Genomic DNA, 8,437 nt, shown 5'->3' with positions numbered 1-8,437 from the left:
AAACTGCGTGTATTGTTTTGATATTTAATGAGGTTTATGTCATTTTCAGAACTCTATATTTATGGAGCACTCAGGAACTGACCAACAGCTAATGCTGGAAGATAGTAAACAGGAGTTTGAATCACTCAGTTATATTTAGTACATCACATTAATATATTAAACACCTTAATAGTGATATCCAGACACACTGGTGCAGCAGCAGCTTGTTCTGCTGTTGTGAAACTATAACGTTAGCCAACAGGCAATAATCGGAAGAGGAGACAGTCAGCAGGATGAATTTGGATCTGATGTTAATTGTTGTTGTTGTTGTTGTTGTTGTTGTTGTTGTTGTTGTTGTTGTTGTTGTTGTTGTTGTTGTTGTTGTTGTTGTTGTTGTTGTTGTTGTTGTTGTTGTGTGTGACTTTGCAGCAGTTTGTCATTATTAGGGCTCTGCAGTGCGTGACTAAAACTGCTCAGAAGATCATTGGTAGCCATCTCCCGAACATCGGTGATATCGGTAATGTGCCTACACAGAGCCCAAAGGATACTAAAGGACAGTACCCACTCAGCCACAACCTGCTCACCCTGCTGCCTTATGGGAAGAGATCTAGAGGTTTCAGCTGCCACCAGACTGCAGAAGAGCTTTTTCCCCCCAAGCAATCAGACCTTTAAGCTCAATTCATCCTCAGCACGGCTCCAATGAACAAGTTTATTTCCATTTCTTTTTTACATTCTCTTCTATGTATATTGTCTGCTATGTAACAGAAGGGAGTTACAAACTCAATTTCACTATATAACCTGTTATATTGTGACAAAATAAATCTACCTACCTTATTACGATAAGAGGAAAACTACATAACAGTCATCTCAAATGTGCCACTTTTGTAATATAATGATGTGAATAATGAAAAGGTCATTGCAGGAATCCCTGTAGTAACAGAAAGCATCACTAAACTGAACTACAGTAAATTGGTGTGGTTTTCTACATTATAAATTAACTTTGACTAAAATCCTGCTCAGTGGCACAATTAAGCTGTGATGAAAGGGCAGTTAAATGCTCCGTATTTGTATAGCGCCTTTCTAGTCTCTTCGACCACATTCATACACTGAGCCTAAGTGCTCAGGCTAACATTCAACAGCCGCCAGGGGCTCAGTTTCAGGGGTTCAGTATCTTGCCCAAGGACACGCAACCAGGGGGAGCCAGGGATTGAACCGCCGACCTTCCAATTAACGACCAACCTGCTCTACCTCCTGAGCCACAGCCGCCCCAGTTGTCACAGTATTGTTTATTTCCCCCCCTTGGAGGGAGCAATGATCCCTGCAGAAAAGTACTAATGGGCTCATTTGACCCCCTCACAGACAATCCTGGCTCAAACGTTGTAGTCCGCTGTAGGTCTTACATTGTGTCATTATCCTAACTTTAAAAAAGAACCTGTTTAAGTGAGAAATGTAGTTTTAGAAATCAGGCTTTTTGCCTCTCGCCTGTCCTTCAGCTGTCTGCCTGTTTGTCATGCGTCTGCAGAGTGCCCTGTCACTACCGTGAGCTTCCTCTCAGCGCCGAGAATCCAATGACTTTCCCCTCATCCATAATTGAGAGGCCATGCTAGGTGCCTGGAGAGCTGAAATGAATTAGCTGGAGGTATTAATAGCCATCTAAAAATACAGCTGCAGGTCTATTTGCAGGGGCCCTCAGAGGCAAGGTGTTCCTGCTATTAGCTGGCGTTTGAAACTGCTGGAAGGTGCAACTCTTGTTGAAGATATTATGTGACATATGAGCAATTATGTGAAAGCTTGAATTTCATGTGCCATGTGTGTCCCGAGATGAGCAGTGCAAACCTTTAATTGGAGATAAATGCACTTTTTCAAGCTGTAGAAAAAAAGTGAAATTATACTAATTGCGAAAAAGTACTCCCAGTATCGTAGTGACTCCTAAATTTATTCCAAATCTCCTCTTTTCAATTCTTTGCCACTCCAGACTCCCTTTAATTAAATCAACTCACCTTTCTCCACTCATAATTCTACAATCTGCTGCACCATCAAATGCCACCCACTTAGTCTAATAGAAACAAAGGAAGATCATCAGGATAACGCGGGTGACTTGCAGTCTAACGAGGCAGACACATTTCAGCTCTAATGATCTAAATGAACTCGTCACTGTCTCTCTCCCCTGTGTCTGAATGCCTCCTCTGACCTGCTGTAATTACACCTTTCATTAGCCATTAGCAGGGATAGCCTCCTAGCCCTGGTGGATTGATCGGGCGTTCACAGGGGTGCTGTTAACGACACTACAGAAGAGGACAAGACCATATCCAGCCGCGTGATAAGGGCAGGCACTTCAGGGATGGGAATGATGGGGAAGATAATGGCACTGAACATCAATGCACTGAACATTATAACTGTCTCGGGTAACACTTCATATAAAGATTATATCTATGATATAAATCTATGGCCTCACTTTACAGACATTAACAAAGACTTCCTTTATCATTTTACCTTAATCCATTCAGGAAAAGGTTTTGCTCAATTACTGCTTTATTTTCTTTTAAATCGCTGCTTTGATTTGCTGCAATCACACTTGAGAACTTTGCAATACTTAAGATTCAAATATTTAGCTGTAATACTTATGTTTACAATGGACACTGCATACTCATGACACTTATTATACAAGTCATAATACTACAGAAGTTTTGCCCTACATCTCTGTTTGAAAGGGCTCTGTGAGCAGTATAGCTGCTCTACGTTTTTCTTTGGCCAGTGAGGTTTTAGTAGTTTTAGGGCGGAAAGGATTCATCGATTAAATCGATAAAACCGATCATTAAAATGCATCAACGCAAATTCTTTCCATCGATTGGATTATTGTGGCTGTTTGCAAAGTGGAGCTAGAGAAAGAAAACAGCGAAGGACAAAGAAGAAAGTGTCCAAAGTAACAAAAACTTTAGCATTTAACTAAAATCATGGTTGATTGTTGAGTTGAAGCCAAAGTAAGCCGCAGACCTCAGCTGAAAATGTGCACACGTGCGTTTGTTGTTCTCCTTTTTGGGCCGTGAGTTGTAACCTCAATCATGAGTGTGTTTTCTTGACTTGAAACGTGGGTCGGGTGACACAGCCGCTGTGAGCTTGTGTAGTATGTGACTCCCTGTCAGCGATCAGTCAGGTAGTGTGAACGCCACAACGACTTCAAGACTCCCGTCAGAAGACGGCAAGTTGTGTAGTGAAAGTCGTGTAGTCTGCACGAGCCTTTAGTATAACTTGTGTTTGAAAAGCAGCTGTCTAGTTGTTGCTCTGATGTTTGCTGTATGACACACTACGAATTTCCGAAAGGACCAATAAATATCTATCATCTATAAACATGCACAGATGATCCTGTTACCGGGGGCGCCGCAGCCGCCGCGCAAAAGTACTTCTTAAACGACGCATCAATGAATCGTTGAAATAATCTATAGAAACTTCAAATACTAAAATCATCGTTAGCTGCAGCCCTAAGTAGTTTTAGCTCAATAATATCAAGCACAACTTAAATTTCAAATTAAAATAGTTTTAGAAATAGAGAAATAAGTACTCTACAACTACAACTTGGGCTGGGCAATAAAACAATAATGATAATTATCGCAATATAATTTCCAACAATAACAATATAACAAATGTTCAATATATCGTCAATAAATGTTTGATTTATGTCATTTGAACCACAAACGAATTAGAATTTTTTATCAAGATATTTATATTGTTGTGGAGAAGGGACTGAAAAAATATTTACTAATGATGTTTTTTGAAAAATATATTTTATCATATCTGTTTTGAATGTTTTCAGACAGATTTGTGAAGAGATCCACTGTTTGACATCAATTGTTTGTTCTGACCATAAAGAAAAGTTTAACCACACAATTAACCATCTGGTTTCTTCAACTTTCACTCAGGAGGAAAAATCGGCCTTTAACCTTGAACGAAATAATGATTTGACATTTATCCTGATAATTATCGATATCGAATGGTAAAAATTGTTTTTATCTTGAGAACATTTTTGGCCGTATCTTCCAGCCCTAACTACAACTACCACTCAGAACTGTCATCTCCACAACAGGACCCATGCAAGAGAGACAGCTAATGTTAGCCTGAAGCCCCTCCTCCAAAATCATCACTGAGCCGCAGTTGAGATATCATGAACAGAAACTAACATCTAGTGAATCAGTGCTAATTTTAGCAAGCAAACTAGTTTTCACTTTCTACGTAGAAGCTAGCCTAGTTTGCCGGCTTCCACTAAGCAAGTAGCACCTCCTGATGTTTTCAAAAACCACAGTGATTTAAGCCACAAACAGCTTACGTCACCGACAGTGTATAACCATCACTATGCGGGAAGTAAAAAAATACTTTTTATCAACCTTTGTAGGACAAACAGGGCTGATGTGATCCAGTCAGTAGTGCACCATGCAAGTTGGAAGTGCGTATCCTAACAATGCCAGCTTTCAAATGTCAGTCACCGATTGCCTTGGAAATTACCCACCCAGAGGCTTAAAACTTACACTGTTTCCACAATGTCCAAATGTTCTTCTTTTATACAAAATGAAAGTGAATAGCTGTAATATCATAACGTAGTTTATATTTCCTTGCACAAAAAACGAGAATTCAAATTGCAGTCCAATTTCTAATATCTTGATGAAGTGATATACAAATAAACTAAACTGGGTTCTTTTAAAAATGCATAAACGCTCTAAAAGCCCAAACTAAACTAAATAAATGTAATCATATCTGACTGATATTGTGAAATGGATAACTGCTTCCAGCAACATTTGGACTGCACAAACTAGAACACTACACTGCCTGATTCTGCATGAGAAGTCTTGAAAATTGCTAAAAGAAGGCCCATGATATCTGCTCTGCTGAGAGTTGGAGTATTGCATTATCATCCTGTAAACCACCGTAAACTTTCAAACGCATAATAAACACAGTTTTCATGGGGAATTTTTTGACCTCAATGAGAGGTTCTCTGCCAAATAAAGGTTTCGGAACCAGTAAACTGATATTGAGGAGTCAGAAATCTGACAGACTTGGGAGAAAAACCTCCCATGACTATCACGAGCAATATTTCAAGCGAGTTTCCATTCTCAACTGGAGTTTGAGAGATTTTATGAGGCTCAAATGTGATTTCACAAAATTGCGCACACAGCTTCCAATTAATTCCCTGGTCGCTACAAAACCTTCTACAGTTCTGCTAGTATGACACTGAAAGGCACTGTGAGACATGGTCCAAGAAAAGCAAAAATATATGTAGCACTAAGAGCTGTCATATCACATCACTTTGGAAGTCATAATATCTGCAGTGTGTCATGAGTCATGAGTATCTTCTGAGTGTTGTAATGCAATATGAGACAGTTGTTGGTGTCGTCAACCACACTCATGAGAATTACAGGCAGCAGTAAATTAAAAGAAGGGGAGGACATCACCATTAGGACAAATTAAATGATAGTGATCGGGGGGGGGGGCCATATTGTCTACCAGCTATATACAGCACATTAGCCTCCAAAACCCATCTGTATTCTACATTAACTTAGCTCTCCTTATTAGGCTAGGCTCCTTAAATGCTTGCTAATAATTATTTATTAAATTGAAAAATATTTTTTTTGAAGCTGGGTCATTGACATTGTGTTGGACAGATTTGTGCAGCTGTGCTCATGAGGGAGAGAGAGCGACAGAGAGAGGGATGGGTGAGCGAGAGAGACATGGGGACGAGCGAGAGGATGTGCTGCACGAATGTGCTACGGCGCTCTGCAATCAAAAATGATTCTAAATAGGCCTAGTAAAAAAGAACGAAAATCAATGTGTAAATAAATAAATGAACGTATGGGAAACTCTCTGATCTGAATGCAGTGTCCATTTTGGCACCTATTTTTGATTTATTTTTAGTCACAGATAGTTAGTTTTGGTCTCATTTTAGTTGACATCTGAATGTTGTTAGTTAGTTATTTTAGTCCAGTTTCCAGAACAGTATTTAGTTGTTTCTTTACTTAAATACTGTTCACTGCCTGAGTTTAGTTTGTGACGAGCAGAAAGAATGTTGGATAATATTAATGCATCTGCCGTCATCAATCCTGCCCTCACTTAACAAGGTAACGTCAACATCCACATCCCTTCATAATCTTACGTCAGTGTTACCTTTTAAGGTTTCAAAATGTTAAAAATGTACTAGGCTGCATGTTTCGTGGTTTGTCCCAGTTGTTCTGCTGCCACTCCACACATCAGTTACTTCCTCCTTCCAAGAACTGTTTATGTTAACTAACAGTACTGGTAGAAATGTAATGTAATTGGAATGCAAGATGCTGCTATATACGGAAGCCCAAACCGGCCATCATTTCAAATATTTTTTTTACTACGTTTTCATCATTTTCTCGCGATCCCAAGATAACAAAACATATCTGAATACAGGGGTCAGCAGGTGTGTTTCTTTAGGATAATTTCATACATATTTCCACTATCACTGTTTTGCTTAGTTGGTAGAGCACAGGACTCATGATTAAAAGGATTGAATGTTCAATCCCTGCTTTCAACTATTCTACTAGAGATTCAGGGGAATCTAATCACACATTTCCCGACAGCTATTTCAAAGGTTACGAAATAGCCGTCAGGAAATGTGTAACGAATTCCCCTTAATGAGTGATGGGGAAATGATCCATAGGTTCATAGGCTGATGGATGTGGAGCAATCGCCGGGACGCACACAGTCCTCCATATGCTTTGTTGCGAACATGTGACACTCTCTTCATAAGAACTTTGTTGAAGAGGATTATGAAAATGTGGATCAAACACACAACACTTTGACTATGAGTCCTGTGCTCTACCAACTGAGCTAACCAGTGACACAAAATCCATACTGAAATTATCATTAGGAAACATTCCTGACAACCCCTGTGTTAAATTACCGTTTTGTTATCTCAAGATCACAAAATTTTTCCGTTATCGCGGGAAAACAACATTCGTTATCTTGAGACCTTGAGATAATTATCCCATTATCACGGAAAAATGGAGTAAAAAAAAATTTTTGAATCGATGGCCGCTTAAGGCTTCCGTAGCTATAAGTGCAACAGGTATAGAAACTAAGTTGACTTTTGAAGGGGAGATATTTTTTGGTGGGTACTGTCAACGCAGGTTGATAAATAAAACTGCATTAATATAGTAATTTAGTAAATGCATTAGTCCATTCATCTGTCTTTCACATATTGTGTAGTTTGTACACAGTGACGAAAACCATAATACGTATTGTCATAGCTTTGGTATAAAATCTTTTCTGACTTTTAGTCTAATTTTCGTCATGGAAAAAAACAGCAAAAACTTTTTGTTATAGTTTTTATTTCTGAATGTGAAGTACTCTTATTGACTCCCAGCAAAAAATAATAAGTTTAATCATCCCAAAAGCTCATTTAATTTTTATTTAATTAATATTTGTAAGTTCAATGTATTTATGACATCAAGAGATTGTCGACAAAGGAGAATATGTTCTCCTTCACATCAAAAGGCACTTTCAAAGTATCCCTAGTATTAACTGTATGAATTAATTCATTATACAGAGTATAATAATTTGAGGTCAATACTCTTACTGCATCAATGACAGTGTAAGAGGAAAGCTGTGTTGGGTGGGGATTCTTTGGCATTGTGGGTTAAAACACAAACCATTTTCTTTAAACATTATGGGTCTGGATCACGACCTTGGTCACATAAGATCTCTCCCCTCTATGTCTCTTTCGCTCATCCTCTCAGTCATTCTATCTTAAGTTGTACCAGACAGGTTTTGAGGTTAAGTTAACAAAGAATTAACCTATCCTGTTCATAATATGCTCAGTACCCCTTCAGTTATCCGTCCAGAACACTACCAACATATAAACACTCAAAGAAAGTCAGAAATAGCTGGAGGGGGATCAGCTTCTCTCTCTGTGCTGAGCAATTCTTTATCCTGCCAAAATTCATCCGCCATGCCTTCCTTCTCCCTTAACTAAATCCGTCAGCTCCCTTACAATGTACTGACAGGCCCCCTCATTCAGCATCATTCGATTATCAATTCTCATTTCGCGAGCCGCGCTAAGCTCGTTTCAGATTTAGATCCCAGCCTTCAAGCAGCCATAGATCACCTGTCACTTGTCAGAGCTCTGTGGCAGAAAAGGACAGAAAACCGTCAGTGGCTTTGGGCAGTCTGCCAACGATGGCAGAGAAATGACTTCATTTTATGGGCAAGAAATGGGACTTATAATGGAGGCGACAGAAACCAAATAACTTCTGCATGTTCACACTGTGTTTTGCTTCTGAATGTTAGTGGGCGGGTGTCAGGTAGACCGCTGGCAATAACAAATCTTAGATTTCTTGTGCAAACTGTCTACACATCAAAACGTGGGAAAATCCCATCAACTGCTGTCTGTGTACTCCAACTCTTTCTTCATTAGCATTTAACAGCAACCGATTGATACAGTCATATA

The sequence above is a fragment of the Micropterus dolomieu genome, linkage group LG21 (assembly GCF_021292245.1).
Source record: "Micropterus dolomieu isolate WLL.071019.BEF.003 ecotype Adirondacks linkage group LG21, ASM2129224v1, whole genome shotgun sequence".
NCBI lineage: Eukaryota > Metazoa > Chordata > Actinopteri > Centrarchiformes > Centrarchidae > Micropterus > Micropterus dolomieu.
The sequence above is the reverse complement of the archived record's forward strand: the minus strand, read 5'-3'. Positions refer to the sequence as shown.